The sequence below is a fragment of the Stenella coeruleoalba genome, assembly GCF_951394435.1.
Source record: "Stenella coeruleoalba genome assembly, chromosome: 9".
In the NCBI taxonomy this organism is placed as follows: Eukaryota; Metazoa; Chordata; class Mammalia; order Artiodactyla; family Delphinidae; genus Stenella; species Stenella coeruleoalba.
In genome coordinates, this window is record NC_137155.1 from 26207498 (window position 1) to 26227243 (window position 19746).

General features: G+C 35.9%; 1 protein-coding gene across 2 annotated transcripts in view; it reads right to left on the minus strand.

Annotated features, from left to right (window-relative positions):
• Positions 1-19746, minus strand: part of SEMA3E (semaphorin 3E) — a 568411-nt gene that overhangs the window by 421187 nt on the left and 127478 nt on the right. For both annotated transcript variants that reach the window (XM_079932521.1, XM_079932522.1), the window contains exon 8: positions 9392-9576. The gene's annotated coding sequence lies outside the window, so the exon portion shown is untranslated. The remainder of the gene's footprint in view (positions 1-9391; positions 9577-19746) is intronic.

A 19746-nucleotide genomic window follows, 5' to 3' on the forward strand; every position in this document is an offset into this window, starting at 1 on the left:
CATTGGGATTCCTTCTTTGACATGGGCTTTCCTCATTTGTGTTTTTCTTCTTTGAGCTCCATTATCAAGAAGGCTATTTTTGCCTTCCCTGTAACCCCATTAATGCAGGATGGATGAAAGATAAGGAGAGAACAGACATCAACGAAGGGAAGTGGCTGAATCCACCAGGACACTTCGCCCTCTATTCTCTCTTTCCTTCATTTCTGTCATGAGGAGCATAGCTATTTTTCAAAGAAATCCTTGTAGTGGAATATTATAAATTTGTATGAATTATACCCAAACTACCCTCTTTAGGGTATTGGCTATAAATTCTTAACTGTTCATAAATTTTAACATTCTTGTCTGATATAGTTAATCTGGACTCAAATCTTGACTGAAAATTCTTATAGGGCAGGGCAGAATCTTGCCATTTTTATCTTTGTATGTTTTTATTTGTTAACCCAATTTATCTTGTACCTATAAAATGCATTAAAAGATATGCATTGCCTCAACAAGAGCAAATATTTCATCTTTTTAGCTACAAGGCCTGCCTGAAGTTAGCATATTTGCTTAATATTGGGGTGGAGTGGATATTCAGTAAGAAGAGGGAGGAATTCAATATTATCCCACTGTGGGTGAAGAGTAGTGGGGAGGAAGCTCGAAGATGCTCCGTATCTGATCCCAACTTTCTACCTTTTTTCTCTCCCTCTCTGCCTTTTCTCCCTTTGGGTCCTAATGGTCTTCTCCTCTCAAGCTGTGTTTAAGAACAAGGCTCCCCTGGTGGCGCAGTGGTTGGGGGTCCGCCTGCCGATGCAGGGGACACGGGTTTGTGCCCTGGTCTGGGAAGATCCCACATGCTGCGGAGCGGCTGGGCCCGTGAGCCATGGCCGCTGAGCCTGCGCGTCCGGAGCCTGTGCTCCGCAACGGGAGACGCCACAACGGTGAGAGGCCCGCGCACCGCAAAAAAAAAGAAAAAGAAAAAAGAACATGCCACTTCCAGAGTTAGAGAAGGAGGGAGGAGAGAGAAAAAGGGCAATTCCTGGGCTTTTTTTTTTTTTTCTGAACATATTTTTATATAATTTAACTCAAGCTTTGTAAACATATGAAACTTTCTCCTCCTCTTTGGGAAGTGACACGAGGTTTGTGTTCTCCAACACCATCTTGATAATGGAAGATATAAGAAAGATGCTTGTCTTTCTCCAATATGGCATGGACCACTGCTATGAAATGAATCCCTGGATGAATCCAGTAGGCTACCTCCAGGGAGCCTACCAGCTTTCTCCACTGGGGGTCAGGCAGCAGTGCAGAGGTGCTAGATTACTTATAAGCAGTGGCTCTTATTTTTAAGGACCATGCACTCATTTATAATACTAATCACCTAATTTACTTGCTACTAAAATTGTACCATTTTGGATATCATTTAAGATAGCAGAAGAGTATACTCTAAAATATTCTGCCCCCAGTTTTCAGACACCACTAAAATGTCCACTGAGTCTCGAGTGTAGAGAGGTGAATGTGCTGTTCATACTGTATCAAAGGGATGGAATATCCCTGTTCAGGCAGTCCTGTGCTTCTCTTCCACTGAATCACCTGCGGTGCAGGAGGCATTGTTGCTTCAGGTTGCATCTCCGCTGTGCTCTCTTAGCTGACTTTGCTAACTAAACTGCACAAGTGGGAACATTCTATTTTCAGGTAACTCTATACTGTCTGCATAACAGCACAATATTGCACATTTTCAGCTAGTGCCCTTAAATCAAAAGGTTAAGAAAAGCCAAAAGGAAATCTTACATGAGTTTTCTGTCTAGTGTACCCATAGCTTCTAGCAGTGGTCCTCCCACACCACTTAACAGGACTCATAAAATCAATTACAGTTATTCCTTTGACTAAGAGAGATGTGGTGGAGATAAGGCTGATGGTAACATTATGCATCAGAGTTTTGGTATGCACTGACTAAATTAGAAGCTCTCCAATGAAATATTAAAATGAGGTATCTTTGGACACATACTGATATTGAGCTATCAAAAAACAAGTATCCTAGTAATGAGGTATAAAAGATTGATACCATGCATAGCAGAATGGCAGCTTGCCCAAACTGGCAGCTTATCCGCTTGTCTACATAAGAAAAAGAATCCATTATTATGGGTTTTTTTCTGACATCCTTATGTGTCCATATTCCATCACATCAAATGTTTACATTTAGATATATTTGATCTTAACTTCTTAGGAATATGTATTTTGATACACACCATGATACATCTTCCCAAATCAAATGAATTATACTAATTCTAGGCACTATATTTTAAATACTTCACAAATTCAGTGTCAATGTGTTTCTTAAATTTATGTTATCTACTGGGGAGTACTATAGGAAATCTATTTAAACTAAGAAAATACCCATAGATTATAGCTGTTCTAAAAATGAGAAACTTCTATAGCCCAATCTACTGATGATTGTCAATTAAAAAAAAAAAAACAACTGTGTCATAAATTTGAGCCCTCCCTTTTTGAGTAAAGATTACACTCATATTTTTAAAATACAGACTTCCTTCTACAGTGGGGACAATTTAAAAGCTTACACAATGGAAAAATGTTTTTTATGTAATTCTCACTATTCCATCTATTATCTGTCTCAGTGGTTAATGATAATAAATACTTCTTTCCTGAAAATCTATTCCAAGTTACTTTTAAGTCAGCAAAGTCACTTTCTTAGAGTGTGGGTTTTGTTTGTTGTTTGTTTACAGGAAGAGTCGTCAAACCTATTCATGACTGGCTTTACTGATGCAAAAGCTATCTTTTAATCATTTATGACTAAATGCTGCTTTACAAGACAGAGCTGCAGAATAAAATATTTAAGCACTCTCTGATAGATGGACCTTCAGTTAAGCACTATGAATTTACATTAAAAAGAATAGATGCTAGTAAATAGTATCTAACACTTTAATCAGTACAAATCAGTTCACAAGGATTGCTAATATTTTTTTTGCCACACATTAAAAAAATTTCCAATAATCAATTCAACTAGAAAGCTCATTTACAACAGTTGTTAGTCATTTTAATTACACGGTGATGACTTTGTTATCATGGGCAAGGAATCACTTTGATTCTCAGGAGTGTTCTTTTTTCCTCCTCTCATCCCCATTATGGACAATACAAAACAGAAAACCAATTGCACCTCTATTTCTACGGTCCTTCCCCAACGTACTTGCTTCCCAAAATGCATAAACTGGTATTTAAATACCCTTTGCTAACTTGGTGGGTTCAGCCCCTCAAGGCTCTTTACTACCTGCTTCCTACCCTCTTCTGTTATGTCTGCTAGTGAGTGAACTTATTAACAAAACCTAATATTTACAAGACAAAAATAACATCTCCAAAGTTAGGCTGTGATTTTATACAATTTTCAGCTGTGGTTAAGTATGACCTATTCATTAGAGGTACTTAGAAGCTTGGGTCAGTGTTGCAATCATTATTTTCAGGTGTATGTTAAGGGTATGGGAAGACCAAAAATCAATGTTAAATAAATGACTTTAATTTTTTTCTCATTTTTTTTTAACAAAAGGATCTGAAAGGGTGACCTACCTTTATGTGACAGGCGTAAGCGGGGGTGCGGGGTGTCAGCTGTGTGACCTCCCGTCCAGAGCTCCAGCAAGTAGCCCCACAGGAGCCAGGTGATGAGGTACCCGGCAGATGCCATGCTGCCAGCCTGCCGCCAGCGATCCTCACTTTCAGGCGGCGTGAGTTTTACTTAGGACTCCCCTCCAGGGGCAGCGTGCGAGAGAGGCTTTGTCAGAAATCGAACGCGTTGTCATCAGAAAGCACAGTTCCAAAGTGCCATTTGTCAGGCTGTATTTGGATAAGTAAAACCTGCCTTTCCCCAGGATAGTTGTTTATAAGCCGGGAGCAAGAGGACATTCCAAGGAGTGAGTCTTCAGAGCCATGTCCTGTCTAGAGCTCTCTTCAGTCACTATGCCGGTGGATTCAGGAAGAAACTGTATATTTTTTTTCTTAGTCACTTCTGCAAGCGGTTCATTCAGAAAAAACAACCACACCAGCACACCCACTGCCTTCCCCCGTGGAGCTCCTGTTCTCTTCTGGCTCGTTCTAGCCTCTCAGAAGTCAGCCTCTTGCGCTGACTTGCCAAACAGCTAGTTTTAATTCACCTTTCACCTTGCTAATTAAAAACAAGAAGTGCCATTCCCTCTAGGAGTTGCAGGATCCACCCAGCAGGGATGCCGCTCTGTCAGCGAGCTGTGTTTTCGGGGAAAGTTCAGGCAGGGTTGAGCCGCGTACTTGCTGTTTCTAGGAAGTGTTTCTGGTCCACGTGCCCTCGCCCCACCCTCCCTCCCAGTATTGTCGGCCCCGCGTCACTCAGCGACAGCAGAGAAGTTCGCATTTTGATGGGAAAGGGGAATCAGGAGGGAGAATGATACATCATAGGCTGCTTACTTAAGAATAAGTATAACAAGAGGATGGAGTGTCAGGAAGGGCTTTTAAATGTTCACTCATCAAGATTAACCCTTGAATAAATACAGATTCGTTTTAAACAATCTATTTGTCACCATCCAGTACCCAAACTGATTTTTTGGTGTTTCCACTGAAATTGTATTTTTTTTCACATTTTTGGCTTTTTCTATTGATTACATCTTAGAAATGTTATTTTCAACTTTTGTAAGGAAAGCCTTTTTAAGAACCTGAAAAACTGTCACCTGTGATTGTTTCATAGATATGTTAAAACTAACAAATTATTTTGCAGAGGCAAATTCTTCAAATCAATTAAAAGCAAGTTCTTTTTTATAAGCAAGTCATAAATTTCATCTCAAATTTTGGAATAATTAACTTTTAAAGGTGATTTTTCTCTTATATAAGATAACTATGGTAAACTTGAGATTCTGTATGGGACAGATCTCAGTAGACATTAGAAAACTCAGGATGTAAAATACCTTGGGATTCAACTGCTATGCACTTTCAGAGTTTATTTTCCAAGACACTATGTTTGTGTAAATAAGCTTAACACAATAGGTCAACCTTACAATCTACTTTCAATCAGTCTCAAAAACTAAACCAAACACTCTGTGGCTGTTGGCATGGAAATGAATGGTATTATTTTTAGGTACCAATAAACGTGAATGGATATTTGATTTGATAGCTGAAAGTTAAATGGTCAACAAACGATTTCAACTCTAACTTTTTCTCATTCTGCATTTTACATGGTAATGATTAAGGATACCTCTTGAGAATTATGTTTTTAAAATAATGTACTTATAACAAAAAGATGACACAGTTTACCCTGGTGTTTTGCATCATATATAAGCAAATGTAGAGCCAGGCATTCTATACCCATTTTCCTAAGCACAGTATGTTCTATTACAAGCAGAGTATATTTAGCAAAATGTAAATGTCACTGGATATTATAAATAATTGGATTTCCAAGGTCTACAAAAGATAACAAACTCTAAACATTATTTAAGAGTAAAGTACCATGAAGTATGTAGATACTTTTAACCTGGGGTGGTCTCTGTAGGCGCTTGCATATTTTAAAAGCCAGTCTGATGAGCTACAGACCTAAAGGTTTTTCTAAGTGTGCTATAATATACCTTTGGAATCCTCTTTTACTTTCATCCAGAATTGAAATAACTAGAAAGTAAATAGCAGCTTTTATATGTGTTATCTAATGGTAGGGTTCCAGAAAAAGTAAATGTGATGCATATAATTTTTATTACAAATATGTGGCTACACTCATGCAACTGAAATTCCACTTAAGATTGTGCAGAGCCTGTCCTAACCCTAGTAAGGAGCTGAGGCAATGTAAGATGATACAACCATTTCATTGGGGTACAGAATTCACACCATGAAATCTTGATGCAGGGATAAAGGTTATGAATGTTAGTGACATACATAGAGCTATACACCAAGATTCACCTTCAGTGTTTACATGTCATCCTTCAGATAAGGTTAGGACCTGTTGCAGTCTGGGCCCGAATAATGAGCTCCTCTGGGTTCCTCAGAAATGTGCTTTGGTTTATCCCTCAGTCATCAATGTCATTGCTTATTCCCTTTAACTCCTTTCTATGTCCTTCTACCTTTCTCTCTAGTCTCTACAGAACACACAGATGATGTCCCCACAAAATGACTATTCAAAATGCTAACCATAGCCTCAGCCAACCCCATGTGGCTCTAGCCACTAGCAATGGAATGAAGGGTCTTTGGGACCAAATCACTCATTCACATCATAAAATAAAACAAGAAGAGTTCTCAGGAGCAGGGTCACCATATAAGTTATCATCCAAACAGAACATTTTTTAAAAGTAAAAGAGTCTTCTATGAATAATCACAGACAACCAAGACTATTACAGACAAATCAGGACATCAAAGTCACCCTCCTTGGGAGAGATTTCTAGGCTCCCTTAGAAAATATGGAAATGGAAAAAAAAAATTAAATAACAAAACTGACTTACCACCAACAGTGAACGAACGAGGAGCTTCAGTAAATGGAAGAGCTTTGGAACTAGCAATAATACCTATTGATTTTATTATATTTGATCTGAGAGGAGTGAGACTGCCAGTTTGAACAACCTTAGACAACATGGAAAACCAGGTAAGAAGGAAAATGGCAGCTCTGAAGGTATTGCCTGCCAGGTCAAATATTTCTGTCCAAAACCTTAACCCTTTGTGGTTAGTGTCACACACAGTAGTGAGAAAAAAAAAAGGGGGGAACTGAGTACTCATCAGGAGTTCCAGGCTCCCCCATGGTGGGTTCTGTCCCTGGTTCCCCAATTTTAACAATTTTAACAGCAGAAGAGCAGCTGGCCTCTGAAACAATTCTTCCCAGCATGTGGTCCATGACTATCTGCTCCTGAATCACGAAGGCTATAGGGTATTTGCTAAAAGAGCAAATTCTAATGCCCCACCTTGTACTCCCAGTTTACCTAAAGTTTTACGTACTGAAATTTGTTTTAGAGTGGTTCTTTTCGGTCAGTGTTATTAAAACATTAGACATCTGTGTGGCACTTTTTACCATTTTTACCATAAGAACACAGTGTCTGCTATTAAAGTTTAAATTTATATAAAATGAAGCCATGACCTCATAGGCACAGTGCGCTACTTACATTTTTCAAACACATGTTGAACACAAGCAAAAATTATAAAAGTTTATTCTCTGCACCACTTAAAATTATCTCACATATTGTGGGACACAGTATTTACTAATGGCCTTGAGAATATCCATTCTTTCTTTTCTTCCTACCCAGGAAGACAGAAGATAAATATGGGAGCCTACCCTTCTCAGCCCCTGGGCAGTTATGTTAAGCCATGTGACAATTTCTGACCAAATAAATGTGAGCAGAAGTGACGTGTATCACATGTAGGCCGAGGCAGTGAAATACTCCTAAGCAATTCTTCTGTCTCTCTCAAGTCCTGGAGGAGGCCTTACATTGAAATGGTGAAACTATGAGACTGAAGCATCTTGAATTATGAATCACCACACTGGGGACAGTTGCCCTGGAAAGTTACCCTGACCTACAGCAAAGTTAGTATAAGCAGGAACTAAACATATGTTAAACTATTTGGTTTATTTATTACCACAGCATACATAGTCTCCCTTAACTAACGGTACTCACTTTACTTACTGTGATTTGGGAAACAGGTTCTTAGACAAACATAAAGCATCAGTAAGTCACTGATATTGTATTCCTTCCTATCTGTCACTAAAACTTATTTCAGCCAGAGAGAGATACAGATAGTTGAGGGCTAAGTAAGAGGTAACGTGATTCCCTATGTCACTTTTAGAATGGGATGAGACATGCCCTTAGCTTTTCCAGTTGAACCTTGCACACAAAAATGATGTCATGAACAGTATTTATAGGTGAACAAATAAGTACTACATCTCAAGAACATTATGATTAAAACTATTAACAACCAACAGATCACAATAGCAAGGATGATGATCCTTTTTAGAACTAAAGATAAACTTTCTCTACAATGGTCATGGCCTTTCAGGTTCACTAATCCTTCCTCCACTCCTGCTAACCCTGTAATCTAGAGCATCTCAAATGCTCCACCAATACTGCCAGCTACTGCTGCCGCTGCCACATCACTGCTGATGGGTTGTACAACCAAGACTGTTGATGTGTTTATTGATCAGTCCGTTCAGATGATGCACAAGATCTGTGAGGATTCCAGAAGTCTGGATTCACTATTTCTCACATTCAGTGATTCAAGAGGATGACGGAAAAGAGACAACTAAATGATTCCTGGTTTGTATGTAATTGAGAGTAGTTCAGAGAACGGCATCCTATCCATCAGTACCAGCCAGGAGCCAATCCAGTCGCTTGCCTGAGAGAGGTTTGGCCGATGTCATTCTGATGTCATCATTTAGATAGCTAATAATTCAATAAACTGGCCTTTTCTTTTTCCATTTTTTTGTATTAGTAAGAAAAAAAAAAGACAAAATTTGAGCAAAATTTACATGTTATAGAATTTTGAAGTTCTTTATTTCTGACTGACACTAGGTTTTCTCTAATTTTCTTTTAGGTCCTTGATAATAAGGAAAAGCAGAAGCATTGTGACCAGGTATCAGCTTTAATTGACTTTAATCAAAGAGCAGTGCTATTTCTCATGCCCTTTTAATGGCAAAATGAAATTATTATGTGTGACTAACTCTAGAAATCCTTTAATTTGTAGGTCCTGAGAGGTTTCCCTATATACTCTTCCTTATAGGCTATAGAGAATTCCTTAAAAAGGCAGCAATCCAATTAGTTATCTTTAAAAAATGTAAGAGAAACCTCAATAATACATTGTAATTTATTGGTTTATATGGTTAAACCTCAATAATACATTGTAATTTATTGGTTTATATGCCTGTTTTAACACATATTTCGGAGTTACTGGTGGCACTGATGGTGACCTGTTCTTAACACTTGATTAGGGTCCTCAACACCTAGCACTGCACTTCAAGGTATTTCCATTTTAATAGAACAAAAACGATTACTATAATAATAACAAAAATGTTCATTTGTTGTTTTCTGTATACTAGGCACTGTACAAGGCACATTCACATATAATCCAGTTTAATCCAGACAACAGCCCTACGCAATAGAAACCATTTTTACTGCCATTTATTCAGAAAAAGAATCTGGGACACAGATGTTCAGTAACTTGCCTGAGGTGAAGTACTGATAAGCAAATCTGCCCTCTTACACCCAGACTCCAGGGCCCGTGTTCCAATCATTACACTTGCCTTCTTGGAGAATATTATTTAGATAAGACTTCGTAATGACTCTTCCAAATTATTACACTAGCAGGAACTTATCTTTAATAAATGTTAGTAAGGAAATCTACACAGTTTAACAATAAAAACCTTTCAAGGCAGTTGGTGCTTTAGTCGACAACCAGCCTCTATGATTGAGATTGAACTCACCAGATAAAGCCCTCCATCCCAGGTTGTGTCAGATGGCAGCGCATACTCTGTTCATTCCATTACAGGCTATAGTGTCCAATTGCACAAATTCTAGTGACTTGTTTCGTTGACTAGATACTGGCCCTTGTAAGCTGTTAGGTTTGACTGGAGTCTTCTGAGCTTGGTAATCAGGCACAACACTGGACCTAAACGCAGTAGGCAAAATTATTAAAGATCCAGTTTCTAAGGGAACTAAGCAAATGGGTTTTTTTCTATTAATAATCTTTATTCCACATTGAAAAGTACAATAGTTTTGTAACAAACAGATATTTTAAGAAAAACTGTCAGATAATAATAGTTACTCTTATTTGTGGAAATATATATACATATGTATACATACGTATACACACACACACACACACACACACACACACAAACACACATTTCTAGTTATGGTTGCAGGAGAAGAAAGAAGTTTCCAAGAAAGGATTTAGGGGTAGTAAATCACTTAACAATATAAACTGATGTTTAGATTATTTTGTCCAAAAGATTCCAACATTTTCAAACAACGTTACCACTAATGTACCCAAATGAAAAAAAACATTTCATAGTCTACTTAAGAAAGGGACTCAGTATGAGACCAATAATAAATGCCATAACTGCAGTAAAGGAGTCATCCATCCACTGGCTTCTTTAATCTCTTTCTAGAATTTAAGACCACCTGTATTTTTTGTCTTCCTGGCAAGAAGTGGTCTAAATTTTTCAAGGTCAGTTTCTAGATTATTTGTTTTTTTAAAGAAAGAAGGAAGGAAAGGAAGGAGGCAGGGAAGGAAGGCAGGAAGAAAGTAAGTGATAATTCAATGTAATATTTTTTTCAACTTTATTTCAAGTTTTGAACCCTCTTTCATTTTCTTTATGATCTCCATTGTTGTTTAACTACCACTGCTAAAGCCAGGCCCAAACCAGTTGGCATGGAGTAATTTATTCAATAAATATTTGAGAGTGTGATAGTTGCAAGGCACTCGTATAGCTTAAGCTATCTAGAAACCAAAGATTAGTTTCTTTCTGTTAATTTTTTGGATCATTTTTTTAGTAGTTCACTTTGACTCTACAGAGGACAAATGGCCCATACGTAAGCATAAAAGGAAGAAAACAATTGTATCCCATTATGAAAGAAGAAAAGGAAGGATTTATATAAAGCCAATGCAATTAACCATTAGTCAGTTGGCAAGAAACTAAGCAAAAAGGCCAAATATTTTGCAATATTTTATAGTATCTTCAATTGTCATACACTTGGCAGATGGATATAAAATTTTATATATCACATAAAGCTGCCATCAACTCAATGAATGTTTCACATTAAAAGAAATGGAAACAAACACTAAAGTTGTGAAGAATCTGACAGAAAATCAGAATATTCAAAATAAATCACAGTTTGGCTATGAAGGTGAATCTTAGACTTCAAAGGAATCACAATGACCAAAATAAAAACCTGGCAGAAGTCCTACGAAGCCTCTTTTCCCCCAAGGACTTCCTTTCCTTAACACCATTCCAAATAACCATCTATGGAAGACAGAAAACAATCCATAGAAAAAAGAACATGATCTTGAACCCACTGGTGAGATCCCAAAGATGAAACAAGAAATCTAAACTCATTATTTCACGTCACCTTTTGTTTAGCTTTACAACAATTTCCACAAATGGTTTGCCAAAATTATTACTGTGCATGAGTCAGATTTTAAAGAAGGCAGGATTTCAGGCATAGTGTCTTTTTATTTGAATCTGTTGTTTCATTATTGGGATTATTTTTGATGGGCGGTATGAGTGGTTATTTGTTTCATTATTGGGATTATTTTTGATGGGCAGCATGAGTGGTTATTTTGCGTTACCAGGTAGTTCTGCCTTGTGATGTCCCAGTACATAACACTAGCACCATGTGGAGGCCAAGCCTGGTACTACATGCTTTCAATTGTAAACGAAACCACAGTACAAGCTTATTCGTGCTCACAGTTTGTTTACTCTTACAAAATAAAGAATGTGCTTTATCTAATGATAATGTGACACTTTATATTCTGAGCATGGTCACTTTTCATGGCTGATAGAATGGGTCTTGACAGTTAAGGATAAATAATTTAAATGTTCTTTATACAACATTTAGTTTAAAAAACATTAAGACTTCTGTGAAGAAACTATTTCTTAACAAGAGGCTTAGAATTTTGAAGAGATGACCACAAATGTGTCAGAAACAAAGGTATTAAATAGGAAAATATCTCCTGTGAAAATCTGTTGATGAAAATTTAGCAAACTCAGTTGAAAATTTAATAGTTTGGAGATCTCTAAATTTAATCATCCCTGATTTTATGACTATTATGTCCTATACTAAAGCGTCTCTAATATTACGATTACTATGAGACAGTGATATAATTGCGTGTAAATATTTCTTTATATAATCCCATGTTTATACTAGGTAATAAATAATGCAAAAATATGAACAGAAAATATCAAGTAAATCCCAACCTCACCCTATTTGCTTGCCAAAAAATATATAACCATATCAAGCAATGTCTTTCCCCAGAGACCTAAAGAGAAAGAATATTTCAAGCTAGAATTTTACTTTGTATTATATACAAGTAAGAAATTCGCATGTTTTCAAGGATAAATTAGTGTATGTGCATTAGAGCTCTGCCTAAAATTAATTGCAGGAGAATTTTAATAAATTGCTTAATGATCTGAATATGGATCACTTATCATTGTGAAAATGGTGTAAAAGTTGAATCTGAATAAAAACTGTACACTTTGAATGAAATTTTAATAGCTAAGCATGAAAAGCTAACTGGTGCATCACATCCTCACAATAACTTGATAAGCTCTATCTAGGACTAAAATACAAGAAACAGCAATGTGTGTTGCAAATAAAGGAGGAAATCAAATTAAACATTTTTTGATTGATCTACATTTTAACATAAAAAGTCTACTTTACCAATTATTTTCAATGAAGTAAGATCTACACCATTAAAAACATGGCATATCATCCATTTTTTTCCTGATCGCCTGATTGAAAATTCTGCTAATTTGCTTGAATTCCAAGAATGCTGTTTCTTAGTTTTTAACTATAACAATATTAACATCTATATAAGAGAAGAATTCAAATATAATTTTCCCCAAGTAAATCTTTCTCCTAGAATTTTCTGTTATTCCTATTTTTCAGTTCACAATTCCTTGCATCAATTTAATCTTTTTCTAGAGGATTAATAATACCTCTCTACGAGATAATCCCCAATCTTATAGAAAAATATGGTAACATTTCCCATCTTAAAAGAAATCTCCCCCTATCCTCACTAATCCTCCAACTGGGGACCCATTTCTGAGTTCCAACTTATAGTTAAATTCCTTCAAAATATTGGCTATAGTCTGTCTTCATGTGTTGGCCTCTCATTTTCTCTTGAGTCCACTCTATCAGTTTGAATTAGGTTTGGTTGCAGGTGGTAGAAAACTCAAAACAACAGTGGTTTAAATATGACAAATTTTACTTCTCCTTTTTGTAAACATAGTCTGGGGGTAGGGCCAGGGCTGAAGTGGCAGAACAAGAAGCTAACTAATCCATAACTAATAGAAGCATTTTCTATCTTGTCACTTATTCATCTCAATAGGCGGACTCCATCTCACAGTCCAAGCTCCAACCATCATAACCTCTCTGCAGCCAAAAATAATTAGGAATTAATGAAGAAGGACGTGCCCTCTGCATTTAAGGACACTTGCTATAAAACTTCGTATTCCCGACCTCTAAGTTTTTGAGTGCCATGGGATTCAAACCTACAACCTCATCTCTCCTCTACCTCTCCTCTATGCTCACCCCCTTTGGTGGATTTGCAGCAAGTCAACCTGGCTAAGCTGAGCTCCCTTTCCCGGAACTCCCTTTCTTGCCTGTTTCCGTTTAGGTTGAGCCAAAGGGGAAACGGGAGATTTGGAGAGCAGAAGAGAAACAGCAGTCATTTTGTAACATACATATTTTCTTATATTTACATCTGCAACTACTCCACCTTCTTAGAAACCTCCTTCAGCTTTTGTCTCCTGGGACAGGTGTATATGTTTAACTCCACCACCACAGGGCCCTGGCTTTTGCTGGACACCCACAACATCAAGGTCAGAGGCAACAGCTGCTGACAGGGGTTTCAGTCTTTCCTCCTTGAGTTCCAGTTCATACTTGTGGATTCCAGCTTGTAATTCCTCTCCAACCTTATATCCTTCTTCTCTTCTTACTGCCTGCCCTGTGTGCTTCAAAGTCCAGCATCAGACATGAGGACAACAGCTTTAAAGAGACTTATTAACCAGCTTCCACGAATGCATAAGGTTAAGTTTCTGTAACAAATCCATCTATATGTTCTAGAGGTTCTCCTTCTTCCACTGTACATCCTCCAGTCACCTCACCCAAGACCATGATTTTTCATAACGTCTATGTGCTGGGTATCAAATTTACATCAATAAATCCAACCCCTCATTCCCTCCATGAAACTCAGACAGATTTGTATATCCAATTGTCTTCTAGAGATTTCCACTTGTATGTCTAATAAACATTCTTACCTTACCATGTTCAAATAGAACTGTTGGTTTCTACTTGCCCTTCGCCTCCTCAATCTGCAAACCTGCTTCCCCCAACCCAGTAAATGGAAATGTCTAGGTCCCTTTCCATCAATGCTTTTCTGCTCCATATTAGTTAGAATAAAAGTCAAACCCTTATAGTGGTCTCTGAGGTCCTCCTTGATCTGACCCCCGCTGTGTTATCCACCTTAGGTATCATTCCTCTTCTCCCTCACCCCACTGGAATCACAGTGAGTTCTCGGACAGCTTCCATCCTAGCTCAGCACACTCCCACTTCAGAGCCTTTGCATTTGCTGTTTCCTCTGCCTATCCAGCTTTCCCTTCAGAAATCCATATCTTACAGAAATCCATATCTTACATTATAATAGCTCTAAATTTTTATTACAAGTCGAAAGCTAGCAAGTCATAATTACTAAGAAAATAAATGCTGAACATAATTAATTTATAATGTATAATGCTAAACACCAATTTCTTATATTTCAACTCTCTACACATATCTATCGTTATATTTTTAAGTGGAAGTTTTTTTTCAGACCTATATTTAGAGTAAAAAGGCATGCTTTAAATCCTGCTTTAATACTATGTAGCTGGGTCCTCTTATCCAAAATATTTTTTCTGAGCATCATTTTCTAGCATCTATAATAGAGATAGTTATAATAAGTAAGCTTAAATAGAATAAGCACTTTGAAACTAATATGATTACATTCAAAGCTTTAATATATAAACATTTCTATATTTTTCTATATTGTTTTGATATTAACATTGTATAGTAAAATATTTAAATAAGTTCCATTTCAATTTTGGGGGGTATGAAAAGATCTGCATGAAGGTCTATAAATATTGATATGTTAGTTTTTTTCCCTACCATTTGAATAATGGGTTAAATTTTTTTTCCTTTTAAGAACTATCTCTGATCAGGTACTTCTAGAAATAACATTACAAATGAATAACTGACTTTTCAGGATTTAAATAACTTAACTCTTATGTGATTCCTAATGTTCCATGCATTCAGAAGCAGTGCTGTATATATCGATGTCTCCTGTGAACGGTTGAAGAGATGTTGGTACTAGGCAACCCTATACTTCTCCATTCCTACTAATGAAATGAATGACTTTGCAGAAAGACAATCTCATCTCTCAGAATAAAAGAGAGCTAATATCCTACAATCAATATAGGAATAGTCTTTAACACATTTCAACAAGGTCAGAATTTAACAGAGTATAAAATGCTTTTGAAAACTATGCTGAACAATTCAATCTGCAGAGCAAAATATTTTATAAAATCTGTATCTTACAGTAATTTAATTTATTTTAGGGATATGTTTCTTTGTAAAAATAAGCTCAACCACAGATTTAAAAAGGAAAATCTATTATTTACATGTTGGGATAATGATATTTCTTCTGACCAAATTTACACTCCTTGCTTAGGTGACATTACCCTTAAAAGCCTGAGCATATACTCATATCAATATATTCATCTCAACTAACACACCATTGTAAAGCAATTATACTCCAATAAAGATGTTTAAAAATATATATATATTCATCTCAATGTACTCACTTATTCATTACTGAAGAATGTAAGAACAAATGAATGAAAGAAAATATATCAAATACTTCAAGTTAAAATAAGGTTATGTTTTATAATATAAGACATTATATTATAATAGTATACTAATAATTAAAAATAAACTTTGGGGGTGATGGATATATTCACTATCTTGATTACAGCAATGGTTTCATGAGCATATACATGTGTCAAAACATCAAATCATAAATCTTATATATTTTCTCGTATGTCAATTATACCTCAATAAAGCAGTTTAAAATTAATAATTAAAATATTAGTTATATTTTAATTAATTAAATTAGTTATATAACTATATTATATTATAATATAATATATTATATTATAATATAACTATAATTAGTTATATTTTATATATTATAATATAACTATAACTATAGTTATATTTTATAATATAACTATATATAAAATATAATTATATATTATAATATAACTATAACTATAGTTATATTTATATTTATATTAATTATATATATAACTATATATAACTATATATATATAACTATAACTATAGTTATATTTATATTAATTATATAAATATAATTATATATTATAACTATAACTATAGTTATATTTTATATATTATAATATAACTATAATTAGTTATAATATAATATATTATATTATAATATAACTATAATTAGTTATATTTTAATTAATTAATTAATTAATATAAATTTTGGAAATTATAAAAATTTTTTAGAATATAATCATTCAAGGTGAGGCTAGCATAGAGAAATTTTGAAAAGAAAAACATCTTCAATCATCGTGCTCTGCTCTGAATATAAGATGATCATTTAAAACTATATTTGGCACTAACATAAACTCCTTACATAATAAAGATTTTGTCTAAAAAATATCCTTTGGTTCCTTCTGGCTGTGACCAAGACCTTGATTTGTCGAGAATAAAGCTTCAAAGCTCATCTCTTCCTCTCCCAACGGGATTCTTTGGGTTTCCCACCACTCTGGTCTAGAAGCTGAGACAAGCAGCACAGACTGACCATGTTCAGTCCCCATTCCTCCCAAAGGCGATAGTTCATTGTCCTTTTAAAAAGCTCTGCTATTTTGGAGCTTATACCTTTCGAACTAACCACTCTCTCCCCATGGATGCCGCTACAACCTCATCATTACCTCCAGTCTTTCATCAATGACTATGGCACTAGCTCATGGCATTCAAATGACTTCACTATTCAAATGAATGACTTACTTCGCAACCCTTTCAATTCCTTGACCTTCTAATCACTAATGATTTGGCTTCTCCCTAAGCAACAATCTCATGGTTACAACCTGGGTATTGTCACTACCAAACTGCTCTATTTTCAAGAGAATTAATTCAGTAATCATCCTCTGAGCAAAAATTCCTCCACCCCAAGTTTAATTTCTCAATCCTTCTATTGCTAATCTTTCTGGCCTCTCAGGGACCAAGACTTTTAGGTTTTGCACCAATAAGGTCTCTGTGGCAACTACTGGACTCTGCCTTTGTAATGCAAAAGCAGCTGTAGACAATATGTAAACAAATGGGCATGGCTGTGTTAGAAACATAAAACTCATTTTATGGACACAGAAGCTTGAATTTCTTACCATTTTTACGTGCCTCAAAATATCCGCCTTTGATATTTTTTCAACCGTTTTACAATGTAAAACGCTTTGTTTTTAGCTGCAGGCTGTACAAAAACAGGGCCAGATTTGGCCACATCTCATCAGGACCTTTAGGTTATTAACCTTTTGACTTCCTTCCAATTCATCAGCCCTCTAATGTCTTTATTTCCCTCTTTGTACTGCTTTGAACTAAGATTGCCTTATTTTAATAATGCTATTGCCTCAGTCCCTCTCTTTTATTCTTCTACCATCTGGCAAAACTCCAGCCTTGGATTAACTTGATTACCTGTTTTCTCCATGACTAAACCCAAGGTAGCTGGGCATTGCTGCAGGAGGTCATGGAAGGGTGGAAAGATGTTCCACTAAAGATACAAACGTTATCTCAATTGGTCTCTCTATACTCTCTGGCAGTCTTCGGAAGTTTTACTGTTAAACTCAAGGTCCACTCTTCTCAGTACTTTCTTCCACAGATTTTCTTCCGAAAGGTGTAATCAGCACTTGCTTCAAATCTCTACTTAGTCATAGCAGATTATCTGGATGTTTATTTCACAGAAAAAGCTAGAAATTTACTGCACATATGCTTTCCTTTTTGTCTGGGGAAATTAGATGTGGTGTCCTTCCTTCATCTGCCTTTAGTACATCCAGCTGTACATTGGACTCTGTCTCTTTCAACCTCTTATGAATTTTACATTATCAATTGTTCCTTCTCTCTCTCAATCATTCTTCAAGTAAGTGTTTAAATGTGCTCGTCTCTCCATCTTAAAGAAACACATACACATCAAACTACCTTCATAAACCTCATTCCCTCTACTAACTCTTCATCATTCTCTTTCTTCTTATAGCAATTATTTTAAGTCCCTTTTACTCTTTTTTTCTGTTCTTCATCTTTCTTTACAAATTGCTACCTATAGTCAGGCCACCCCTCCCATCACATGACCGAAGCTAAGTGATGTTCTCCATGTCACTAAATCACTGCTCATTTTCAACTCTCATTAAAAAAAAAAAGAAGAAGAAAATAAAAACAAAAAATTAAGGATATAAGAGACCAAGGTCATATAACTCTTATATCAAGATTTACCATGGTCTCTAACCATTCCCTTCTGTCTATTTACAGACCTACTTTCTCAATCACCTATTTTATAAACATTTAATTCTCAAAGGAAGAATGCTCTGAGCATGTATTTTTTAAAAAATCATTATCAATATTCTTTACAAACCATCCTTAGAAATAGTGACACGTCACCATGGTTTTCTAGGTAAGTATATTATCTGAGGAACAATATTATCACAAACTCAAGGATTTAAAACAACACATTGTCTCACAGCTTCTGTGGGAGGAGTCTGGCATGGCTTCACTGGGCCCTCTGCTTAGGGTCTCAAAAGGCTTCAATCATAGTTTCTGCCAGAGCTGAGGTCACATCTCAGATTCCATTAGGGAAGGATCCACTTCCAAATTCACTGTTGGTAGAATTCAGTTTCCTGTGACTGTAGGACCATGGCTTCAGTTTCTTACAGTCTGTCCCTGAGGGCTGCCCTCAGTCCTAGAGGTGCCCCCCATAGGGTCTTGTCATAGGGGATTCCCCAACATAGTCACTAGCTTCCTCAAAGTGAGCAAGGGAGAAAGAGACTCCAACAAGATGCGCAGTGCAATCTCATACAACACAGTCACCTATAATATGGAAATGCACTCTGAGTCAAGGGAGGCACTCTCTACTTAAAGGGAAACTTTCAATGTCCATTTCATATTATGTGAGTCACTTCCTATTTGACATCTTATTCTTAAACAGCTGTTTTGCAATAATTTATCACTCGAGAGGTACTTTCCATTTTAAAGCGTTCTCAATTAGTTATAAGTAATCTTTTGAAAAAAAGACAACACAATACAAAAGATCATTTCAAGATCTCATTGTGTTAAAAAAACTAGTTTGGTCATACTCACTTTGGCTATTTCTATAATTCTGTTGAGACAATCTCTCTGCAAAACCAGTATGGTAGTCCAGGGAGTCTGCTGTTGTCTTTCATAGGTACACTCTAACCAAGTTGTGACCACAGTTACAGCTGGCCTAATAATTTGCTATTCGTACACATAAAATGACACTCTTGTAAAAGTATTCGTAATTGTACCTTGCACACCATTGTACAGTGTTAGCTTACCCACTTACTGAAGGAACTTTTATTAAAATATAGTTTATCTATAAAGCAATCCTCAAAAATAAATCCCAAGAATAGCTTTAGATTAAGGAACAAATTATGCATATGCATGCGTGCACACAAACACACACACTGTCTCTCAACAAATTCAGGGAATTCAAAGGAATACTTACAACTTGTTAGGTAAAAATAAATGCTTATACTTTGCTAATTCTATAAAATAATTACATTTTTGGAATTTAAATGATTACAATTTAATATTCTACCCTGGTTCTTTCCATCTCTAAGTTGGAAGACAATAAATTACTTTTATAATAATAAAAAATATGATCATGAAATGTCATGAGTGCAGTATTTTTCACTAATAACAATAAGTGAAGGAAAGTCAGAAGTGCAAATGGTACAATTTTTGGCAAGAAGCCAACACAGCTACAAAATTC